Source organism: Camelus bactrianus, chromosome 17, assembly GCF_048773025.1.
Source record: "Camelus bactrianus isolate YW-2024 breed Bactrian camel chromosome 17, ASM4877302v1, whole genome shotgun sequence".
Classification (NCBI taxonomy): domain Eukaryota; kingdom Metazoa; phylum Chordata; class Mammalia; order Artiodactyla; family Camelidae; genus Camelus; species Camelus bactrianus.
In genome coordinates, this window is record NC_133555.1 from 13,510,162 (window position 1) to 13,536,191 (window position 26,030).

The following is a 26,030-nucleotide window of genomic DNA, read 5'->3' on the forward strand; positions in this document are numbered from 1 at the left end:
TGCTGCTTTTCAAGCCTACTTCCTCAAAATAACACTCTCCTTAACCTGCCAGCATAGAGGCTTTCCATATCTGGACTGAAATTTCCAGCTTTAGATTTGCCTGGAAAATCATGGTTAGAAGAGGAAGGAATCATAAAGGTAAGATGTTGAAATTCAAAGTAATGAAATTCTATGCCTAAAATCACACTAGGAATCAGTGCTGGACCCCAAGGTGACGGTGATGGGGATGAGGATAAGAATGGTGGTGATGATAGCTAACGTTTATTGAGACAATTCTGTGACATCAGGATTATGATCAGAAGCTTGAGGTTTGGAAAGGCTGACTGATTTGTCAACACCATTCTCTTAATCAGTATCCTATCTATTGCACTGCTCTCTGTCCTGCAGCTGGACTCATTTCCCACCACCACTCCCCTCCCAAGAAAAATAAAAGCATGTTAATAAAGTTCTCTAATCAAATGGATTCTTCTTATTTCCCTTCATGTCCTTTTTATTTCCTACCTCTGATCAGGCATCAATTTCTCAGAGAAGCCTTTTTTGGCCGCTACAGGTCAAATCCCCACTTAACTCTCCTTACTATGTCACAGTGGCAATTTCACATTTGTTTGCAGGATAATCTGATTAATATGTGTCCACCGTAATAGAGTATAAGCTTCGTGAGGGGTAAAAACTATGTGCCTGTTTTAGTTTGTTCCTGCAGCCTCAGCCAAGTGGCTCTTAACAGTTAAACAAAAATAACTGAATGAGTTAATTTTAATAACTGTTTAATTCCTACAAACAAATGTAGCATCCTTTATTAGGCAACTGTAGGGTGATTTAGAAGACTTATTTTACTTTTACTGTCATTTTACACGTGGCACAGGTTGAAATGTCATTAAATATGTAAAGTAAAGATGACAGGAGAATTTAATGTATAGAGATATTGTACATAGTTAAGAAACAGGCTATGCTCACAATATAGACTGAACACCAAAAGTCACGTAAGGGTTGACTGACTGGTTAACAAGAAGTTAACAACACATTAACAGGGACTGAAGTCTCTGATCCAACCCAAATTCAATAGACAGTGGTTTCTCAAATAAAAAATTATTTACCTGCTGTTTGCAGTTGTGCAGAGAACCTTAACACAGATATGGAAGGGCACCACATAAAGAGAAATGGCCACAGCAAAAAAGGCACTGCCTAGTGTCTGTTTGCAAATAACTTACCCCAGCTAACAGTGCCAGCTACTTACTATTTCAAAAGCTGACCTCAAACATACCGTTAAAAAACAAGATTCATTTCCACTTTTCTCATAGTGATGCTGTCCTTAAGAAAAGGAGATTATGCTGTGCAGGGATCTTAGAGAGATTTGAATGCATTTCTCTTTTTCCCCCTTCTCTTGCTCTTCTTAGGGCAGGGAACGTTGTGGTATACGTGGAGGCAGATCTTTGATCTCTGTGTGTAAGCCTTCCTTCCATGGCAGGATCATTTATGACAGGCTAAATTAGCCTTTGATCAGAGGCTTTGATTTACTTCTTAATTCCCTACTTCATCACTAGGCTCTCGGGTGCGTCTGCCCCATCGCCCTTCCCAGTTCAGCTGGCGATAGCAGTGATGTATTTCATTTGGTTGGCTTCCTCTCCAAGGCCTCAAATGTTTGCACACTTGTGCAGTTCAATAAAATCTGCCATTTAGGGGAGATGTCTGTGATTTGTGTCAATGTTATACATGGTATTTTCCCCCAATATGGATAGCCTTAGGGCAAAAATGTTTTTTTGTTGAGGAAACACAATTTTCTCTCTTCATTGGATTTTACTCTAAGTCATTTATTTGCTTGTGCTACATATTTCCGTGGACATTTTATTTGTGCAGTATGTCATGCTGCTACTTGAAAAGTCCTTTTAAATAACAATGTGAGATAGTGTCTGTCTGTTAAATAGATCACCCAAGTTTTGCTAGGTTTCACTGTCCCTTTGTCTTTAATATTTTAATGGTCATTTTACTTCAGTTTTTTTCTCTGCAAAGCAAAAGTTATTGTTTTCCTAATAATAAAGGACTCTGCCTTCTGAAATGTCAAAGAAAGAAAAAATAAGTAAATAATTAGAAAATGGCTATGGAGATTGAACCCAACCTTATTAAAATCTTACAAACCAATAGACTAGCAGTAACAACAAAAATCTGCAAGATGATCACAGACCTAGGATTTAAAACGGAGTTCTTCACATAGTGCTCACTCTATAATCTTGATTTTGAGACCCCATTTCCCTAGTGACTTAAAATCTACCTGTAGCATTTTAACAACATATTAGTATATCTCAGCTTCCCTCTGGACTCCCACTGAGTTTTCATGCTTTAGAGATTGCATTTATTTGTGTACGTGATACGAGTAAAAGCAAATTCAATGAGACTCCAGTTGAAACATATTTTTGGCACCTTAACACCAAAATTATGTATGCAAACTGGAGGCAATCCAAAGAACAGCCACGAGAATGAGGAAGGAGACAGAGTGCTTGGCTAAGGAAGAAATGCAAGACTTCCGAAAGTCCCTAGAGTTGGTAAACAATAATAAAGGAACATAACAGCCCATAAATATTTAAAAGGTGTAAACATCAAACATGGATAGGAATGATTAATTCTGGGACAAGGGCACAGAGCTACTTCTGATGTTTTTATATCACCGGGAAGAAAAAAGAAAAAAAAAGATACTGTTTCCGTATCATCATTTTGAAATATGCAGAGTTTATTACTTACGCAAAATATTTTAGCATCCAGTGGCATCTTATCGCCTCTGAACGCCCCATTTCAAGAGATGCAGAATAATTAACACTTAGTTATTCAAAATAGGTGAACCTCTTTCTGAGGAGATCAATTTTACTTGGCTTACACTTAGGATTTCTTGAGGAGAGACTTTCATTTTGGGTAAGACTCAGTCAACAATACCTCACACTTTTATTTCAGAATGGTCCAGAAGTGAATTAGTTACAGGCAACACCAACAAGATGGGAGCCACTTAGCCAGGTGGGGACATTAAAGAAAGGAGAGTTAAGGGAACATTAAAATTCATCAGAAACCAAGTGTAACTGAAACCGGAAACTCCCAGCAAGATTGCCTAGATTACAGAACCCAGAGAAGCAATCCAAGAATTTAGCCCAGGAGGTGCCCAAGAAGTGATCGGTCAGGAGACTCTTTCTCTCCCTCTCTTCTTCCTTTTCTTTCTCCCCACCCCTCACCTTTATAAAGCATCTAGTGTGTGTTACGTTCTATGCTCAGTGGTAAGAAAGAAAATGTATCATTGAACTGGACTCTGCTCTCAGAGACATTAATGAGACAAATGTGGAAACAATTCATTGCTACTGAGTGTGGGGCATGTAAACAGAGTTTGAACAAGACAGATGCAGGATCAGACCAGCAAGCTGTTTCTGTGCACTGCATTAGTCAAGGTTATCCAGGGAAATAGAACAAACAGGACATATATAGATGTATGTAGAGATTTATTATAGGAATTGGCTCACATGATGGAGGTAGATTAGAAATCCCACGATCTGTTGTCTGAAAGCTGGAGAAACTGCAAAGCTGGTGGTATAATTCAGTAAGATCCCAAAGGGCAGAAGACGGGTGTCTCAGCTCAGAGAGTAAGTTCACCCTCCCTTTGCCTTTTTATCTTATCCAAGCCCTCAATGAATTGGATGATACCTACTTAAATCGGTGTGGGTGGTCCTGTCCATTCAGTCCACCCATACAAATGTTAATATTCTTATCGACACACCCACAAATAATGTTTCACCAACTACCTGGGCATCCCTTAGTCCAGACAAATTGATGCTTAAAATCAACCATCACATGCAGTATATGCAGCACACGGCACTGGGAACATTGCAAAAAGCAAAGGTTGTTTTTATCTTGTCCTCCCCAGAGTATGGAAGCCAACCCCTAACGTAGGAGCATGTGGAGCAGTGTTTGAGAGTAGACGTGGTTGTCGTTGGAAAATAATCAATACCTTTATGACAGTGCCACAGACCAGCAAGGGAAGGTGGCCATGATCTTCTCTCACATAATAGCACTTTACTAAGACTTAAATGAAAATACTACTCTCTCTTACCTCCTCTCAAGACATGCAGCCTAGTCTTTGATCAAAAAAAAAAAAAAAAATTCACCCAAATCCATAAATCAGTAGGAGATCCCTGTGTGGAGATAAGCACCATCAACCAGTCTCAGTTCATGACCCAAGGTGACTCATCGTATTTAACAAAGCACGTATTTTATTGTGATCTTCTGCTGTGAAAATATAGTCTCTGCCATTTCACTATTTGATCCTTCTGTTAAGATATATGGATGCATCATCTTTGGATAAATTATACATAGGTATGGCAAAGATTGAAATCTACAGACAAACCTGTATTAATGTGCTGTGTGCAAACTCAAGCTCATAAAATTTCTAACATTTAGAAAACATAGACTGTGCTGTGAACAAGTTCAGATAAATCTGAGTATTGAAAAATGCAATAGCAAACTTAGCATTCATATATTACAGTCTAATCAGAGCCTTGGTGATTATTTCACTCTTTTTTTTTTTTTAATTCTTGAGAGGCTATAATGGGGAGGGGGACTCTCTAAACCAAAGATTCTCAAAAGAAAATTAATGCTTAAATGTATGTGTGTGTCCTAGAACTATGATCCCATAAGTACTTCCTGGAAGCTTCATAGCTGAATTTCTCAAGCACTACAGTAAAAAAGGATGGAAATGGAACTTATTTTATAGAATTAAATAATGATGTGATCGATTGTCAAGAGGAACACAAGAAGATAAACATAATTCAATAAAGTTGAGAACGCATTGTTATGAGTGAGCAGCTGTTTTGCAGGTTGCCATCCATTTTCATGATGTCAGGACATCATGACTAACAAATCATCGTGACGCACCACAGTTAAGGTCCGTCACGGTAGCCTGCTAACATCCTTTTTTAAATTTGATACCCCAGACATTTGTATTTCATCCTTTAATTTCTGAAAAAGATTTACCTATGTTTCTCATGATGCAAACACTCATTTAGGGTAAAAATCATACAAGTGTTTTAACATAATAAATGTCCTCCTCATAACCAACCATCATCAAAGGATTGAATTAATCCAGGTTCAGGAAGAGTTTTCTCTAACAATATGAGTTTAGATCTCAAATGCTTTTTAATCTTATAATAGGCTAGAAGATGAACTGGAGTTAGAAAACCTGTGCAGAGTAGCTCTTTTGCAGTAAGCTCCAAAGGGCCGATCTAAACAAAGTGGAGGGGCAAAATCACTCCAGTGAATGAGAAGGAGGGCACGTATTATTCTAAACACACACACAGTTTCCTCATAGACCTATTCTTGGAATAAGCCCCCATTTGTTTAGAAAGCCCCTCTTGGTAACCAGGCAGTAGGTAAGCTAGCAATGACTGAAAAGTCAGGGTGTTCCATTTCCACATTGTCTTCTTTACAGTTACTAAGGTCAGTATATGACTAGCATACAGACAGATTTCACATGCAGCAAAAAAATCTTAATCCTACAGGAGTGCGTATTCTCTTGGTAACAAAATGTGCTCTTGAGATAGTAAAAATACTATTATTCTTTCATTAAAAAATACCATTTTTTTCTCATGCAACAAACTAGTGAATATAACAAAAAAGAAGTAGACTCACAGATAGCGAGAATGTACTAGTGGTTACCAGTGGGGAGCAGGAAGAGGGGAGGAATACTAAAAGGGTAGGGAATTCAGAGGTACAACTATTACGTGTAAAATAAGCACAAAGATATATTATACAACACAGGGAATACAGAAAATACTTTATAGTAACTCTAAATGCAGTATAACCTTTAAAAATTGTGAATCACTATACGGTACAGCTGTAATTTATATCATATTCTGTATCAACTGTATTACAATGAAAAATACCATTTCTTCTCAAGTCATTTGTCTTTCAAAAAACTAACAATGATAGTAAGGGTTGATATTTACTGAATGGCGCTATGGACTCAACACAGTGCTAATAAGCATTATCAAAATGATCTGATTTAACCAGCACCTAAGACAATTACAACTATTATTTTAATTTTGTGAATTAGGAAATAGAAGTTTAAAAGGGCTAAACAGCTTCCCCAAAACCAGATCCTTGTGTGTCTGGCCGTTGGAAGTGGACTTTTTCTCACTCTTCCAAAATCTTTGAAATTTCTTACAACTCAGACTGACTGCACAAAGAATTTGAAAAAAATTCTCTAAAGGACGATTCAGGTAAGATTTCACATTGATCCAAATCCAAAGGACAGTTGCAGAAGCTGAAAGCCCTTCAGACCATAAAGGGATGAGCTGTTTGACCGATGAAAATACAGGTTTTCTCACTAAAACTTCAAGCCTCCTAAGAAGCCGACCTTCTCAGATCCCAATGGTAAAATTCATTTTTCTATTACAAATGACATTTATATAAATATCATCAAGACGCAACTTTCAAATATGCCAGGAGGTTAGCTAACAAGAAAAATAACTGTTAAGTTGTCTTGCTCTTTCAAAAATGAGCCAGGATTTTAATGGAATTCCAAAAAAACAAAAACAACGCCTCACTATATTATATATCTGGTTCATTTCCTGGGTCATTCTCTGTGGCTATATTCTTCTACCATGCATTGCATTAATTCAATGCACTCAAAATGCATAAAGCAATTGATTAAGGAAAATATTCTTACCAGTAAATTAAGTTCCCTTTAGTTCCACTACAATACGTCTGCAGTATTAACACAGGGTCATTGTTTGTAGTTTACAGCACCTAGAGATAGATTAGAAAGTTGTAATTTTAGAGATAATTTCCAGCTAAGGAACCATTTTTAAATTATTTTTTACCTTTTCCCTGTTTAAAGAATTGATTTAGTTTTTCTTTCTCACCCCGCCTCAAAAAAACCCCCAAATACCTAAACAATAGCATTGCTCTATTGCTGAGGATAAAAGACATCCCCTAGATTCTTATCTATGAATAAATGAAGCAGAGATGCAGAAAACAGCCACGCAATTACTCTTCTCATTGAAAGAATTATTGACGTGTCTTCTCTCACAAATTCAAGCATTTTGCAACAGACCACAGTTTGTAAGAATTTCGAGTTGGCAGTCCTCCATGAACTGTTCTTCACAATAGCCACTTGCTTTTGTCTGAGGCTGTGACCAATCTATCAAAATAAAACAGTAAAGACTAAAACGATGAGAGCTCTATCAGGAAGCACTCTCCGAGATCAGAGCTCTATGAATTACAGAGCTAACATAAACCTTTAATTCAAGAGGCCATCTCTCACCCAGGTGTGTTATCAGCAAGCTTCCCATTTTTAAAAAAATCAACACATGAAATGAAGGAAGCGTTTCAACCAATATACACAATCTTTTTTATTGTTAATTCCCAGATAATTTGAAGATTGGCTCCCAATCCCTAAAAGATTGTCTATAAGATTTGTTTTGGATACTCTCCCAAGAGTACAACTTTGAAAAGCTAAGATTTCTGTTGAGCATAAGGGTGGTCAAAGTAAGTCAAAGATTTTTCGCAAAGCAGTTGTCTTAATGAGCATCATTCAGAAGCGCTAAATACCATCTAGTAATTTTAACTCATTTTGGTAGAAATTACTAATTAAAGAGATTTATAAAATTCAATATCTTTTGCCCTAAGAAAAAGAAAGATGGCTAAAATATGTAAGCAACCCACTTTCTTCCTATGCGTTTTTTGACAATCTCTTTGGCCTTATTCCAAAAGCTGCTGCCAAAAAGTTATAAACAGATTGCAATGCCTCGGGGAGAAACTCACACCAATACACTGAAAAGAAAAATTCCACCCTGGCAAGTATGAGAATAGTCCCCACTGCTTTCCAGTTGACCAAGTGACACACTGCACAGTCTGTGCCCTGTACACTTTTGTTTAGTGACCTCATTTCAAACCCCTCAGGCCTACTTCTGGCACTGTTATTATTTACATTATTATAACAAATAGAACTGTTTATAGATGATTCACAATACCCAAAACAACATTTAATATCATTCCTAACCAGTGGGATCATGGTACACAGGTAGCTTGAGTAAAATTGTATTTATTGAGTTCTATAGGCTAATAGAAGATCTTTCTCTAAATATAGGAATATAGGAACTGGCCATCATTTATTGTGTCCAGCATCCATTCTGTTTCAATAGGCACTCAGTGGGGAAAAGAAAAAAAATGAAATGTTTCCCTGTGTCAATTTCAAATTAGATTTGCTGATTGTTCACTCTATTTACTGAGGCTACAGTTAAAGGAGACAATATAGTATGTCTTTTATTTATCCCAGTGATAAAGAGTGCCATAAATCGGGCATATTCCCCAGCCAGGGAGCCACTTCTATGGTTCCAACATTAAATCTCCCTAAAACTTCTCTTCAAAATCAATCCATCTCATACAGCTACTGCAGGCAGCTCTTCCCAATGGGTCTCACCTTCCTACCTCTGTCAGTGATACCCATGACATCAGGGATCAGTGCCCCTGGTGAATTATCCACACTCTTGCTTAGCACTTGCAAGAGAGTTGTCTGGCATGAAGCACGGAGACCAGAGCTACTGATTAAACTTATTTGTATGCTCACAGCAGCAGTGTATGCCTGCTGAGCTCTCATCTGCTTCGTTCAACTTTGGTTGAGGAGGCATACACATTAATCATGGATATAAGGTCTTTGCTGCTAATCCAATCACACTGTGTGTGTGTGTGTGTGTGTGTGTGTGTGTGTGTGTGTGTGTGTGTGTGTGTTGGTGTATATAAAGTATTATCTCTGTACTATGGTCTCCTTTTATTCCTTCATGTTGTAGGTGTATGATCTCCAACAATCCTTGAGAATGCAATAAGTAATACTAGAATATATATACATATAATTGATCTCAAATATATATACTAAAACATAGATGTTGGTATTAAAACTTCCATACATATATGAGTATATACGTTATTTTTATCTAATTTTATCTCATTCTTTAAAATTATTTAAAAATTCTTCTCTTCTGCTTTCTTAGCTAAATATTAGCACAATATGAATCTGGGATATACATATCTTGGTGGCATAAGCTCGAATATTATTATGATAAAGGTACCCACATACACACACACACTACACTACTGCAGTCTAAGAAAATATCTCTCATTCCACTTCTACTATATTTAGCAGGATACATAATCTTTAGAATTTGTCAATTTGCTTAAAGCCTTTACCCTTTTTCCTACCACTAGTGATACAGATACTAATATCTTCTTTTCTAATCTTAGACGAAAGTTGCTTGTCTTTTTGCAAAGTCCCTCCGTTTTTCCACTTAAGAGATACGAATAAACATACTGACCAAATGTAAAGGGAGAAACGATAGGAATACTGAAAGGAAATCTGAAGAATTTAGAGGCATATGTATTAAAGCAAAATGGGCATTTGGGCCATTGATGGTTGTTTGCTTTTTACTGAAAAAAAAAAAAAAGCATCACTAAAAGAAAATATAGTGTAGGCACATCAAACTAATTAAGTTAAACTCTGCTCATTGGAGGAAGAAATAACAGAAAGAGAGAAAGTACACTGTAGGGAGAAACAGAACTCGCTCAACAGTAAGATGCAGTAAAACTGGACTGGGGTCCCTGCAGTGAACAGTGAACCTATGGCAGTAAATGAGCACACAATGGAAATTCTTCAGTCTGCCTAACAAAAAAGATGCACAACAATATGAGAACCAGAAAAAACTATGAGAAACCATAAATGTTTGCTTTTAGAAATGATTTACAAGCAAAACTTTACACTAGCAATGAAGGTGGTTAATTTGTCCCTACAAATATTTCTGAAATACTCTGAAAGAAAAGAGTCCCTATTCCTGATTACTAGCTTTAGTATTTGTTTACTAAAAAACAATTGTTGACTCCCTACTAAGAATCATACATGAATTTGTTTTTAACATCAATTGAAGGCATACTATGTGCTGGATGTTGTGCTAAGCAATCAGTATATTTTCTTATGTCACACGGTGCCCTCTTGTTAGGTCCCACTGACCATAATTTTATACGTGATGAAATGAATTCAAATAGGCTAGGAATCACATACAAACTCACAATGACAATGAGTGGCACAGAGATTTGAACCCAGTCTATGTAACTCCAAGTCCACACCTTTATTTACCTTTGATTACCTTCCCTATCACACCATTCATGCCAAGTGCCACGAGTTTGAGAAAAGGGCTCCATAATAATTACTTCTCTATGTCCTACTACTTTTTAAGACATACATTCACCTGTCTTAAAGAGGCTAATAGCATAATATAGTGAAATCAGCCAAGAATATTCCTGGGCAAGTCAGATGACCCAATACATTTTATCCCTAGCTCTATTACTAATGTTGCCAATTGAGAGCAAGTTTCTTAGCCAGTTTGGGTCTCAGTATCTCCATCTACAACACGAAAAGGTTAACAATTTTTTAGAGTTTCTTATCTATGATTACAAGAAGAACTTTCCCTAATAATGGGTTTGAAGGAGGTACACAGAACAGGAATTAAAATATTCAAGACGCTGGGATCATAAGACTCTGATACAGGGAAAGATTAAAAAGGTTAGAACTTTTTCATATGTAAAAATGAATACATAGAACAGAGAGATCAAAATAAATAACATCTTGAAGGATTCAGGAAAATTGAATATAATTATGTTTTCTACCATCTTGGATTATTAAACTTCAAAGAGAGGAGATCCCTCAGAAATGAGTTGAGGCAAATAATACACGAAAGAATTCTGTTAATATGATAGATCGTTTATGTTAAGGAAATAGTTTCCAGAAATATCAAGACATATTTTTGGCAAGTGCACTCATAGTTTATTAACAGAGAAGAGCATTCATATTTCAATATTTGAGAACATCATGGAAAACCTATACACCTTCTCAAGAATCCCTTTCTTCTCTGGAGATGGCCTAGAAGGATCTGGATTTGAACAATGATATCAATTACCCTCAGGTACTCTGGGGTTGTATTCAACACCCACATGAAGCACTCAATCAATATTTGCCTGAATGAATGAGCTCTGCCAATTACTAGCTGTGTCACATTGGGATACATTTATCACTGTATGCCAGGCACTGTTCTATTACATATTTTATGAATTAATTTTATCCTTACAACTCTATGAGGTAGACACTTTTTGTTTTTAAGGTTCTTATTTTAAAGATGAGAAAACTAAGGCACAAAGAATTTACATATTGCCTGGGGTTACAAAACCATTTCTCCAGAATGCAACTTTATAATCTTGAAAGCCTTAAGTACTGGCAAGGACATTATTGCAGCAACAGAACACGTTTAATGCAGACTCCTATTCTTTAAGGCTGCAAGCTTAGTAACAAACATTTCCAATCATGATTAAAGAACAGAATTATAAATCATTAAAAGTCACACTGAAATAGGTATCAAAACTGCCTGAGAGTCTTTCAGGGATATTTAGGTATGAAAAGAAGTTAACATAGCTATTATTAGGACTTTCTGTCCCAAAGCATTGTACAAGGGGTCTTTGTTTATTCATCCAAGTATTTATTACTTGTCTGCTCTGTGTCCTGCACTGTGGTCAGGCACACCCATGAATAGGGAGCCCTATGTCCCCAAAATAGGAACTTGTCTAAACAAATCCGATCCCAGGATATTATTCCCAATTTCCTGCTCGAGCCATTCCACCTGCTGCTTTGGTCAGAGTATTTGCTCAAGCAGCTTTCAACCCCTGGCTGGCCTCCACTGGTTTTGCACCATTGGTTTCTCGGCCTCAGACACTCTGATTCCCTTTCAGCTTCTCCAAAGCACACCCAGGGCTACACTCTCTAACTTCTCCTTGAAATAATAGGAAGTTTCAGTATTTCAGTACTCTGTTCACCTTCCCAGGATATTTTCAGCATTATCTGGATTTCAGTCTCTATAGCTACTTAAGGTCTCACACCACGGTGAACCTTAGGGGACAACAAAGAATTTTCAAGTGCTTCTACTACTCCAGCCATGAAAAACTCATTTTTACCCATAAATTCATGTTAGAAAGGATTTGCAGGAGATGCACACCTGGTGCAGGTGTACAACTGTGAGAGGTTTTTTGCTTTATCATTAAAGTTGTAATTGTTCACTATAGAGATTTGGTAAAATACGAATATACATATTTCTATATGTGTTTATATAAATGTATACACATACATTTTATATGTATGCAGGTATACATACATCCAGACATTAGGTATATACATATACATACATATAAAATATAAATCAGTTACTAAAGATAAATACTACCAACATTTTAGTACATTTCTTCTCCCAATTGATAGATCAATATTTAACTAGTACTACAGCTACACCACATATATTCACGTATATATACGTGTAAGTATCTAAAAATCATATACTATTTAGCTATATATAACACTATGAACATTCTACTTTATTGAATAAGCTTACATACTTTTTATGTTCATATGCTTGCGCCAATATTCACCTAACCAAAAATCTAGCTTGAGTTTAGATTAAACAGAACAAAATAGGTTCACAAATTAATGTAAAATGTTTACTTAGTGTAATCTATAACAATAAAATTTTGGTTAACAAACTAAATGCTCAGGAATAGAGAAATAATTAAGTACTTAGAATATAGCTATGCATTAGAAAAGTTTATAGTTTAAAAAAATTGTATTTTCAAAGACTACTGAATGCTGGAGAAACATTAATATTAGGTGGAACCAACAAATTTTATATAGAGTTTGAGTTCAATTTTACCAAAAATATATACATATATATGTATATGTATATATCTATCTATCTGGGGAGTAACATTGGAAAAATATACATCAAATTACAAGCACTGCTTTTGGGGGGAAAAGTACAAGGAGCAATTAAAGATGATATAATTTAATAAATTTATTTTTAATAGTCATGAATTATTTTTTCCATCAAAATGAACATAAGAAATGAAAACACTTTTTTTTCCCAAAGGCTGCATAGTTATTTGAACTCAGTAAATAAATGGCCCAATTTATTAAGCTGAAGAAAGAAATGCCATTCCAGTTTGGGGGGGGGGTAGGTACTGGAAAACAAGAGAAGCAGCTCAGAAGCCTAAGAAACAGGGAAGAGTTAAGAAGATATATGAAGTCTGGAGAGGCTGAAGATGAAGATAGAGAATAGACTAAAAAAAAAAGATGAGGTTGAAAAATTATGGTAATCATTTCACAATGTATATGTATATCAAATCATCATGTGAAACACTCTAAATATAAACAATTTTATTGCTCAACTATACTTCAATAAAGCTGGAAAAAAATAAAATATTTTGATTAAAAAACAGATAATGTCAAACATGATGATCATTATTATTTTACATATACTCATTGGCAAATGGAAACTTTGTTCTGTAAAAAATTTCTCAGTGCAAAAACCTAACTTGTAAAACTGTGAAAACAAATAATCAGCAGAGCATGGGTAAGTTCCTCTAATTACCCAAAAAAAAAAAAAAAAAAATCTAAAACTGCTACAAAGAGATGTCATAAGATACTCAAAATTTGAAGTAGGCTGTCATTATTGATAGACTTTAAATGGTATGTTAACTATTTAACTTCTAATTTATTATAATAAAATGCTAATTCTAATTAATTGTAATGCAGAACAAAATATGCAAATTCAATGACAACTCTCAAAATACTTTTAATGGGGACCAAATCAAAATAATTCTGTATGAAGGCTCCAGGGAACTATGAGTGAGCAGAATGATATACAAACATAATCGTGTCACTCAAGAGACTGAATTAATAATTTGTAACAATCTGCAATGTGTAGACCTAGACCATGAGTCCCCAGTGCCTCCTGACAGCACTTCACAGTACACAGCTCAGTACATGGGAGATAGCAGATCTCTCAGTTAAATTTCTGGTCAACCGTGACTTCTACTTTCGCCAAAAGTTGGTCAGCACATCGATCAGAAATATAAGGCGATCCAGAAATGTCTGACACGAAGGGATGCTTTAAATACACTCATTAAGATAAAATTGATATTGGGCTAGGTAAGCTGAAAGTATAGTTAAGGATCACACCAACACATATAGAGGGAGATACATTTGGGGTTACAGAGAGTAAGAGACTCTAAAGAAACACTCCTGTTTGAAAATTTTAATTAATATTAACTTTTTTAGATATTGAAAATCAACATTAGGAAAAAATCTTTAATGCAGTTCTACTTTCAAAATTTGAAACTTAGTTCACCCACAGGCAAGGCCTGTTTCAGTTCTCCACAAAATTGTGCATCTGCAATTACCTAAACATGTAAAGTAAATGAGGAAGAAAAAACAGAGATGGTGGTGGTGATGATGGTGGCGGTATTATTGTAAAAAGAAAGAGAGAAGAAAGAATGAAAGAAAGAAAAAATCTGCCTTAAACATGGGAAATCACCAAGGTAATTTTTAATTTTTCATAAATATTGGAGAAAGCTGTTCATATCTCCAATCTGTATTGATTTTATCTCCCAGAGAATGTGAAAGATAGTACAGTACGCAAAATTTCAGTAGACAAAAACACGTAGTAAATTAAACCAATATGCTAAATTCACTCTTCAGGTATACAACACTATAGCAGTAGGACAACCAATTAATGTGAAATGAAAATTAGTGATGATTATCTGTTTAAGGGGTTCTTAATCCCATTAGAATCACAAACACATTTGAGAATCTGGAGAAAGCTGACTCTTCTTCAGAAATATACACATATATTCACGCATGAAATATACCGAACACAATTATAATGGTTTCAAAAATCACTTTTGCTCTGGGTCTTTCAAACTATTCAAGACAGAGCTGAATGTAAAAAGAGGATGTCCAGCCTTAAAACAGGAACTAAAATCTGTTGTAATTATTTAATCAGATTGTATTGCAAATAATAATGCAACATCTTACACTTCATAGCACTCTAAGGATGATTTTTTTCATTTAATCCTTGAATGAACTTTGTGTGTTAATTTTATGAGGTTAATTTATAAGTGAGGAAAAATAAAATTCAGGGAGTTACTTCTTTATTGTCACACAAAGCAAGTGACAAAGGTCGAGTGTAGAACCCTGTGTTGTGATTCCAGTTCTAGTCCTTTCTCAGCAATGCCATAACCCTGTTTCTATGACCAAAAAAACAAAAAAAGTGGTTTATACTTTGTGACGGTAGATCGTTTAAAATGATGTAAGACAAACACAATCCTTTAATGTGAAAGGAAAACTGCTCCCCCCAAATCATCAGCTGGTGGTTTGTTATGAACCAGTGAACAAGCTCTGGACCAGAGCTTCCCTACTTGGGATTTTGTCGGTTTTAAGCCTTTGCTTTCATCTATTTCTGTTTAACGTGAATGACACAAAGCCAGAGAGAGCCACCACTTCCTTAGTCTCTCTACATAATCCTGGCAACATATAAGAGCTTAAAAGACATGTTTTATTCTCTTCATTATATACCGAATGCTCTGAATTTATTATACAAGAGATCCTTTGATCCTTAAGAAACAAGCCCCCTTTTGAAGCTCTGGTAACATAGTGTTCAAGACGGTTCTTCCCATAGGGGCCAGTGGGTCACTCAGCACACATTTTAAGTGCTTACTTTGTACAGCTCCTTATTAGGCCTTTTAACACTGCAGAAACTCAGGGTAGGGGGAGAGGGAGGATCCATCCAAAGCAAAACAAAACAAATGCAGCAAAAATTAAGAGGGGTTTAACGTCTTCCCTTTGTGAGTCCACAGTGAAATGGAGAGGGGAAATTTTATCTAAGTAAGTCTGGGATGGCAGACAGAGGAGGGGCACAGGCAGGTAATTCATTTGCAAGTTCAAGACAAGAGAAGTGTACAGATTAAGGTCTAAACTGCATGCAGTCAAGATTATTTTCTGTTTTCTCAAAGCCACATAAAAGATTACAGAGTATAACCTGAACTCAGCTATAAAGATCCCACTGAAATCTCAATAGGCATTTCATAATCACACAAGAGTAGACAAAGTAGTAGCTGAGGGCTGAACCTATTGTCTGGAAAATTCAAGTAGAAAACCCTTTCCTGTAATCTATCCATATCCACAAAGATTTCAGGAAATACTGGCTCTAGAGATCGGCACATTGTAGAAACTGGACTCATTTCTTAATAGCCAACTCTCCTTTGGACAGTCACGTTCTTTTGCTTTGGGAAATTTAATGTTCTCAGGTTATTTCTTGCATTAATTGTTCACTTTGTAAACCTGAAGTGGATGCCACTGAATTTGCTTCTGGATTCTATGGAAAGATTTGTGGCAACTTATCAATGGACACATAGGGAAACTGGCTGGTCAGTGAATGCTTCGCAAATCGCAGTTTTTTCCCTGTCACTTTTACACATCAGTGCTCAAAATTAATGACGTTTCTGAAGGAAATAACAACTAAAAAAAAAAGATTAGGAAAGACTTTTAATAAATTGTATCAGACATAAACCATGTTGGCAGAAATTATAATTAATAAACAGTGAGATGTAACCACCTTAAAATAGAAGACAGAATCTCCTTAGAAACAACATGCAGGACTAATACAAAAATCAATGTTCACTGTGCTGGTTGCTTGCAAAATTACACAATTAATCCTGAGTAAACTAACCTATCAGCAATGCACGCTGCAGGATTCCTGATAACTATTAGGCTGCACAATGTATTAAAGGAAGAGAACTTTAATGAGATCCCAGGAGGACCTAACGATTTAAATCACTTTTTTTTCCTCCCTAACAGAACATTTTTACTCCACTTAGCAGACATTACTTTTCATATCTGATATACATATGGTCAAATCCACTATTAAATCAATCACCAGGAACCAGAAGATAGCCTATTTTGAGACTAAAATATGCTATTGAGCTGATTTCAAAGTAATAGAGGATTTAGAAATCTACATGAAAAAGATGCCACCTTATTAGATTTGACAGTAATCTATTGCTATCCTATGTCACTGGGCAGTCACAGGGGCTAATGAGACATTATAAAATTGTATTACCACACTCTGTACCATGTGAAGATATGTAGTCCCATATGTATTTGATTTACATAAATTATAATCTACCTTATTCCACTACAAAACTAACTAGAAATAAAGTAACTACTTAGGTATAAACATTTGTAAAATATTGACCCTCTTACACAGGAACTTACGTTTCTGTAAGAGTATATTCAAAGATGTCTACATTCATGTGTAGGTATTCCATCAAATATTTAACATACAAATAGATAATTTTGCACAGTGTAAGCAAAAAAATTGTTCTTTTTTATATGATTGGGGTAAGCCTTTTGGGAACTTTTTTCAACTCTTAGATTGAATCTGACTCCATCTAAAAGCATGCCACTTGGACAGAGGTAAAATGATTCTTCACACACTCCCTCATGCTCTCCTTACATACTCAAGTGAACTGAAATTCCATTGAAGAAGACATATTATTATTAAATATTCAAATAACGTCATTAAATTTGGAATTAACTTCTTCCGAGCCGTGGTTCTTTAATCCTGACATCGTAACTCTTGTTAGAGGAGACATCCAGTCAGGCATTGCCTACCTCTACCCCAAAACTGTATGCCAAATAAATGCATGCATGGATGGACCAATCTGTCAATCCAGCTATAGATCAATAAATACATGAGGGCGTTAATTGCAATAAATATAAGAGAGAAAAAGGGAAATACTGTTGATCATCTTCCTGGAGCCAGTGTGGACACCCCGGGGAGCCCAGCCTGCATTCACAGGCTTTGGCTAGTTCCCTTTGCTTTGACTCCATTGCTGGAAACAAACAGAGCAGAGTGCAAACACGTAACAAAACTGCCAAGAGGAGGCCAGAAGCAATGAGTCCAGGCATCTCAAAGAGGAGAAAGATGGGGAAAAGTGGGGAGAGACGAAAAGGAAAATCCAGGAGGAGACAAGAATGTAGGTGCAAAAGAGGAGCAATTTTTCCTGAAAGGCTGGAAACCTCCTAAGCAATAAAGACAGGTGACATTTCAGCAGTGATGTGTCAGCACAAAGACAGTAGCAGGAGTCCACACGTGCCACATGCCACCTACTGTTTTTCAAAATAATATGAGCCTTTACCTCTTATTTTCGTATAACAATAATTACGAATATTAAAACAAATAACAGAGTTTTGGTTTGTCTCTCTTTCATCTCATTTAGCTCAGAAGCACAATACTCTCCTATCTGGTCCAAGGAACCAGCGCTGTTATCTCAGCAGCATCACTAAGTGCCACATACATATGCAGCACTGTTTTAGACCCCAACTTCTGGTCGACCTTCCAGGGGCTAATTTATCATTTCCTGTCTCCCTGTCTTCTCCCTTTTTCCCATAGCTTTTGTATGAAAACAGAAAACATATGAAAAATGATTTACTCCCTGTGTGGTTTTAAGAAGGTGGGCATTCATAAGTGGTTATTAAAGTACAAGTAAGATGAACTTGGGGTGCAGAGAAGTGGCTAACAAGTATATTCCTTATAAATCCTGGTAATGTCTACACCTGCTACTTGCTTATCTGATATAAATATTAATTTTACTTATGAGGATTCCTGGTGGAATGAATTACCTGAAATAATAGGCATGAATTAACCTGACATGCATTTCAGTGTTCAACCAAAATTTTCCATTTTCAAAAGGAAAATATTTTGACAAGGCCTAAGACACACTTCTTATGCTGTTTTCAAAACTCTCCCATATGAAATCTACTCAGAAAGTCTCTCTCTTTACTGAATTTTCTGCTAAGCCCTGGGGAGAGGAGGAAGCATTTTGGAAAATGAAGGGAAAGATAAAAATCATAAGCACCATAAAGCAAAAATTTTTCTCTAAGACATCATAGAAATATCCCCACTGTAAAAGAAGGCAGACAAGCAAGCACTAATTAACTCCCTCATTACATATTCTTAACTATTCCTCTCTGGATTTTAGCAGTCTAGAGAAGCAGAGTCATCATTTAGTTCTTAGACTGGGTGTTGTTATGTGTGTATTTGTGAGTGTGATTACAAGTTTGTGTGCATGTGCATTTGAAACTGAATTTCGTGTTTGTGGCAGCTTTCACTTGCTTTGTGAGTGGTCTTAAAAGAAGAAAAAAGGATATGCTTTGAGAATTAATTCAGGCTTCACCTTACTGACTGGCTCTCTAATTTATATTCATTTTCAGGCTTCAAAGATGTTAAATTTGGTTTAATTATGAGGATCAAATAAAGGACAGTCTGATAACCTATGCAGCTTCCATCACAGCACTTACTATTCATCTATAAATCGTCTACCTACTGAGCTAGACTGCAGGCTCTCTGAACACAGTTGCTCACTATTAGTCCTGAACTTGAGAGAATGTGGTGTACACTCAGAGCTCAATATTACATGTTCAATGAATAAAAGGTTTATAAACTTAATCCTCTAGTCAATTAGAACCTAACAGTCCTTTTGAGTTCTTTCAATCAACTTTTTGCATTTTTTTCTCCCACTGAATTCTGCAATTTGATGTAGCCATTATGGTTTTTGATACTTTACTGGATCTAATAATGTTCACAATCGCAGCAACACATTTTTAAGCAAAAGTGCTTCCTGTCAGTCACTAATCTATATTTTTTAAAATAATAATTCATCTATAATAATTGCAACAATCTTCACAGGCGGGTCCTATTTTTTATCCCTGGCACAGTAATAGCAGTTTCAGAACAAAATTTGACCACATTTTGAATAGTAGATTACTCCTAACGAAAAAGATGATACAACAAACACACAAAAGGTAACTCTATGGGTCAATACTTACAGGATATTTACCTTCTAATATTAACTTCATAATCCATATTTGTTTCCCTATAACACTTCACTTACTTATCACAGTTTTATGTCATATGACACTGATGGACCATTAAGCCAAAGCCTTCACCAAAAGGTCACTTAATTTTACGAATATTTCAACCAGGAAACAGTTTGAAAGGTCATATGTTTGGCTGAATAATGGCTCCCAAAGATGTCCACATGCTAAACCCTGAAACCTATAGGTATGTTACTTCACGTGGTCAATAGACTTTGTAGGTGTTTAAATCAAGTGAATGAATCCAATGTAACCACAGAGTTCTCACAGGGAGAAGGGAGGAAGGTGAGAGTCAGAAAAAGTAATATAAGGACAGAGAAAGAAAGAGATATTAAAAGATGCTATACTGGTCGCTTTGAAGATGAAGGATGGGGCCATGAGACAAAGACTGCAGGTGAACTCTGGAACCCTGAAAATGAAAGAAAACAGATTCTCCCCAAGAGTCTCTAGAGGGACACAGCTTGTTAACACTTTGAATTTAGGGCGGCTAGACACCAGAACAGTAAGAGAACAAATTTGTGGGTTTTTTTTAAAAGCCACTAAATTGGTGGTACTTGTTCACAGCAACAGTAGGAAACTCATACAGGTTGTGTAACAGGAATGTGTAGATAAGAATTTACATTTTAATGCTGGGGGTCAATTTTTGGTACTTCTTTTGGGCTTATACAAAATATATGCTGCCTTCATTCTAATTCTTTTACAAGGAGATGAAGTAATAATATACTCACGAGCCTAAATTAAAATTATGCTGCTTCTTATAGGAAATTAAGTCTTTAAATAAGATTTATGTCACATATTGCAGTCTCATATTTATTACTGAGCACAAAAAAATTTTCATAAATTAAGTCAATAAATAGTAAGGTATAATGGATTAATATTTTATATAAGATAAATACAGCATCTATTGTCTCATTAACTTAATATGCAACAAATAATTTAAACTATCTTCAATGGCCTGCTCATCTATATTCCAACAGTAGGAACACTTAACAGAATGGATAAGAACATTGGGAAGTTTACTGGATATGCTAAGTACTACTAATGTATAAGTCTTTGAACTTTTGTATAAGTACAGGGATGTTACTATGTGGATTCCCTCTACTCTTGTAAAGAAGAGACTGAGTTGACTTTTGGTTTAGTTTTCCACAATTACCATGAAATTAAAAGTGGAAAGGCATGAGATTTCTCTTAGATCAAAGCAAGTGAATCTTTAAATAAGTTTCAGGTCTGTTACATGTAAATACTCTGATACACAGGCATTGTAATTGGGAGCTACAACAGACTTATATATCAGTTTTCAATGATAATATTTCCACAATTGAGGACTCAAAAACACGAATTCTATATTTTTAATTTTGCAATGTAGCTTAAGTATCTTTATTTTATAAAGAAATTTAAATACAGAAAAATAATATAAAAATACCTATGTAATCACCATCTATAATTAACAAATATTAACATTTTGTCATACTTGCCTCATAACTCATTTTTTAAGTAAATAAAATGCAAAAAATCAAGTTGAAGCCCCTTAAATTTTCCTTCTAAATTCAATTTTCCCTTTACTCCTGGAAAGAACCAACATACTTAATTTGGTGCATAAACATACTTTTTTAATATTTTTCTACAAAGACACAATAATACTGTATAAGTCTTTTTAATTCACATAACTGGTACATCCACAAGCGGTCATTCTGAGATTTGCTTTTCTTAATATAAACTGTTGTTTTCAAAATCTACATTTAGATTTAACTTATCCATTTGATCTGTTCTATAGAAGTGAACATGTATATATTAAATATTTTATATATTGCAAACTATTCATTCCCTTTTAATAGACATTTCAGGTGTGGTTTTTTTGTTTGTTTGTTTGTTTTGCACCGACTGTTTTTTTTTTTTTGCACTTACAAATGGTTGCATGGAATATATCTGATATCTGCATGTTTCTTCATGAGCATGTGTGAGCATTTCTCTTGAGCAATCATGTAGCAGTAGAATGGCTGGGCATTTCAAAAGCATACAGTTGTTTAAACATCACCACAACCAAAACAGAAGATATTCCCATCACCTCAACCCCCTGACCCTCACCTGCCAGTCCCTGAAATCACTGCTCTTATCTCTGACCCTTCAGTTTTGCTTTTTCCAGAATATCATGTAAATAAAATCATACACTGTTTGACTTTTTGTGTCTGGCTGCTTTCACTTAGCATAATGCTTCTGAGAATCATTTACGTTATTGCATATATCAGTATCCCGTGCTTCGTGACTGCTGAGTAGTATTCCATGCTATGGATGAACCACAATTTCTTTTCACTGCGATTTTAATCTGCACTACCTTGATTACACTTAAGATTGAGTACTGTTGCATATATTCCAAGTTTCTTTTTTCTGAAATGTGTTCTTTCTCTTCACCTATTTTCCTATTGTGTTGTCTTTGTTTTCCTTATCAATTTAAAAACTATTCTTGGTTCATGTCATTCTCAGCATAAGTAACAGATAATATTTTTCATATAAATTTGAACATAAATATCCAAAGCCTAAACTTTAATCCTTCTAGAAAAAGAACACATTTAGCAGCATATGACATGTATACACATACATGACAAAAAATAGGACAGGCATTTGGGTTAAAGTCATGGTAATTTATTTTCTATTCCATAAACCTCTAAATGGTAAAATGGTTCTCTCCTAGGAAAGGGAGAGGCAGGTAATGTGTTCTCTACTGACTTGGGGAGAGTTAAATATGAGACATTAACAGACAGCAAGGGAAAAAGAAACCTAAATTTTATTTGATACAATTATCTTGCCATTTCAATCAACACACATCATGCTTATGATCAATAATTGAATGGAAAATGTCTTTCATCCTCTATACTCGACTTAAAACTGCTGTGTGAATTAATGAGCAGTTTCTCCCTGCGCAGGATACATGTGTTCTTTCTGCAAGCGTATGCCCTCGTACAGACCAGGAGCTCACTAAATGCCACACGCCTCAGCCCTGAGCCCCCTGGGGCTCACCCAACTCACTCTGCTACTAAGCAGCATGGAAACAAATACCTTAAACCTTGTCATCTCACAACTCCTATTCTTTGGTTGTTTCCTATGTAGGTTTCCTGCCTGCAGGGGCTGTGTATTACTCCTTACAACAACCCCCAAACCACCCATATCATCTTATTAGAAGTACAATAAATAGACTCGCTTACAAGATCCCCTTTATCACACCCTGGTTCAAGTCCAAGTTGTTCTCATCTCCCACGTGGAATACCAAATGATCCTGCTCTCCACCACAATCTACTGCTTACACAATAGCAAAGGTGATTTAAAACAAACAAACAAACAAACATAAATCAGATCAAGTTGTTTAACTGTCTGGATTCCTTTGAAGTTCCTCTATGGCATTTAAAATCCACATTCTCATCCATGACCTAAAAGGCCTTCCATGATCTGCCCTAAACTCACCAGTGCCAAGCTCTCCCACGCTCACTGCTCCCCAGGTCCCAGCCTTCTGTCAGTTTCAGGCGCCAAATTCAGCACTGCCTTTCCGCTCGCTCGGTGCCCCTCTGCCTGGATCTCTGCTGTCCTGGCTCCTTTCCTGTTTGCCTTCTTCCCTTTCTGGCTCAGCTTGAAAGTCACTTTCTCAGAGAGCCCTTTCTAAATAAAGAAAGTTCCTCCTCTCATTTTTCTCTATCACAGTCCTTTGTTTCTTTCCTGTAATGATTCTATTTGTTTACTCATTTACTGGCTGACATTCTCAGTAATGGCAAACTCTGGGAGGGCAGGGAATTTGTCTTCATCTTAATGCTTACTTAGCACAGCGCCTGGGATTTATGAACAGCTCAATAAATATCTGAAGAATGAATGAATGACTCCACACACACACAAACACACACACTTCACTTGAAGACACTAATTCCTCTGTCTTCTATCCGGGAGCATAGCTACAGCCCAGTAGGTAAATTTTTTTCTAGAATTGCTCTTTTCCAGCTCTTTCTTTGGTCAGACCAAAGTATTCAGGAGTTGCACAGAAGGTAATTCCTCCCCTGATGCACACAGGACTGAAGGGGAAAAAAAAATCAGGCTATTAAAATTTCCCTTCCTCTGCAGACTTTTAAACAGCTAATCAGCACAAGCAGCTTGTAGTAGATTGAGCTCAAAGTGTTGCTGAAATGGCACATAACGAATTCCAGGCGATTTAATATCTTCCATTGCCCTAGTGAAAACATTGACAAAGAAAAAGACTATGATTTGGAGTCTTTCTGCGCCGCTGAATTCAGTGTTAGCTTCGAAGCCTCTATCAAGGCATTTTCATTAATAAACGCTGTTAAAGAAAGTAAGTCTGGGTGTGGCATCCAGAAACCACTGCCAAACTGGGAAGATGCTAGAAGATGGAAAAATGCTAGTTAGCTGGGTAAGAATGGCCATATTTAGGAACCCTTTCCCAAATGGTATGGTCCACCTGGGTCAGTATTAAAGTGACACGTAGCAACGTTCCATGAGTGGTCAATGGCACCTGCCTATGGAGGAAGTAGGTCTCCTGAATATATTGCCAATACTCATGGGCAATTAACAGTCTTTGTGGAAAAAACAAAATTGAGATTCTTCTTATAAAGCCACATATTACTAAAGGTACCTGTAAGCACTCTTTTATTTTTAATAAACAGTCTGGTATACATTGACTACTCTAGGGTTCAGAAGCCATTATTTCATTCATAAAAGCTTTCTCTAGTATATTATTTCAGAATTAACTCTCATTAGCTTTACGAAAGAGAATAGTCATTTTATTCCTTCTCCCGACACCATTAAAAAGAACACAAAAAGCAAGGTGGATTTTCCCCATTGTCATATTGACTGTCCTAGTCAAATTTGAAATCATAGGGCATCAAAAAGAAAAAAAAATTTAGAATTATTTTGCCACACACCCTCAAACATATATTTTACCCTCACTGAGGCAAATCTTCAAATACCAGTAATACTATTTCTCCCACAGTACTTTAGTATAAAGCTGTACCATTAGACATCAGGTTTTAAATATTGTCTGACTAGCAGTCCCTCTCTAAAATACAGTAGTATTTTTTAAACATCATATTTGTTTACATTTGCTGACATATTTTGGCAGCAAGGTCTCAGATCCTACATTCCTAGGTTTAAAATATCTCCAAAGACACATATTCCAACTCAGAACATTCGTTATACCAATGTTCAAAGGTTTAGGCTGGCAGTTGACAAATTGGATATACACGACTGATTCATGGAGCCAATAAATGAAAAAATGAATGGAAATGCTGAAAATAAAAAAAAAAATTAGAAATCATAAAATGGCAAACCCAGACATAAATTTCACCACTGAATCATTCAATAGATGTCAATGATACCTTCATCAAAGTCAAGTTGTAAAGCTTTTGAGAGAGATGCTTCAATGCACAGAACAGTTTTATAATTAATCACCTAGTATGTGGCCAAGAAGTAGATGTCACTTTTTGCCCTCAATAAACATACAGTGGTATAAGCAAATCCACTGATAATTATAAGAGGTTTTTCATTTTGCTGATGACTGCTTTATAAGAAAGCATAGCCTAAGAGAGTAAATTCAACATAAGAGAGGTTCTCTAAATTTGCAAAAGAGCAATTATACACACATATGTGACTGTGTGTGTTTGTGTACACTAAATGTTTAAATTCTCAACTTTTAGTCTCTAAATTATGCCCCATCACTGTTACTTATAAGATGCACATAATTAATCTTTGCAAGCAGTGACTTTAGAAGGTAGAGTTAGGGTATTTTATATCACTTTAACTATTGTTCTATAAACTCCACTAACAGAAGCAATTTTTCCTATGGAACTCTGGATTTTTGTATATTTCTAGGTATAAGTGAAAATCCACAGCACTTAAAGACAGGATGCATTATTCAAGTAGCTAGCAGAAGCAAGAACATCCACTACTAGTCAATACTGTAGGTATTCATTTTCGTGCCTTTTTTAAAAAATGAAATAACTTAAATTTGTAAGATTACACAAATAATAAACAAATTTAGAGAATCCTGATATTTCATAGTCAGATCCTAATATCTTAAGTCCTTATCATTACCTTCCCCCCTTTTTTTCATTTCACATGCATATTATGTTTAGAAAACTGACCACAGAATGGCCCTATTTGCATTATCTCAGCTTCCATGACTAAGAATGAAGTCCTAGTAAAGACTCGA

The 26,030-nt window shown here is 35.9% G+C and overlaps 1 protein-coding gene across 16 annotated transcripts in view; it reads right to left on the reverse strand.

Annotated features, from left to right (window-relative positions):
* Window positions 1-26,030, reverse strand: part of CHL1 (cell adhesion molecule L1 like) — a 183,920-nt gene that overhangs the window by 141,155 nt on the left and 16,735 nt on the right. For 11 of the 16 annotated variants that reach the window (XM_010970584.3, XM_045507066.2, XM_045507057.2 and 8 more), the window contains exon 2: window positions 6,695-6,774. The exons of 2 other annotated variants lie outside the window; for them this stretch is intronic. The gene's annotated coding sequence lies outside the window, so the exon portion shown is untranslated. Of the gene's footprint in view, window positions 1-6,694; window positions 6,775-23,284; window positions 23,496-26,030 lie in introns of those variants that run through there. 3 more of the 16 variants (XM_010970582.3, XM_045507059.2, XM_045507062.2) reach the window with 1 other exon arrangement.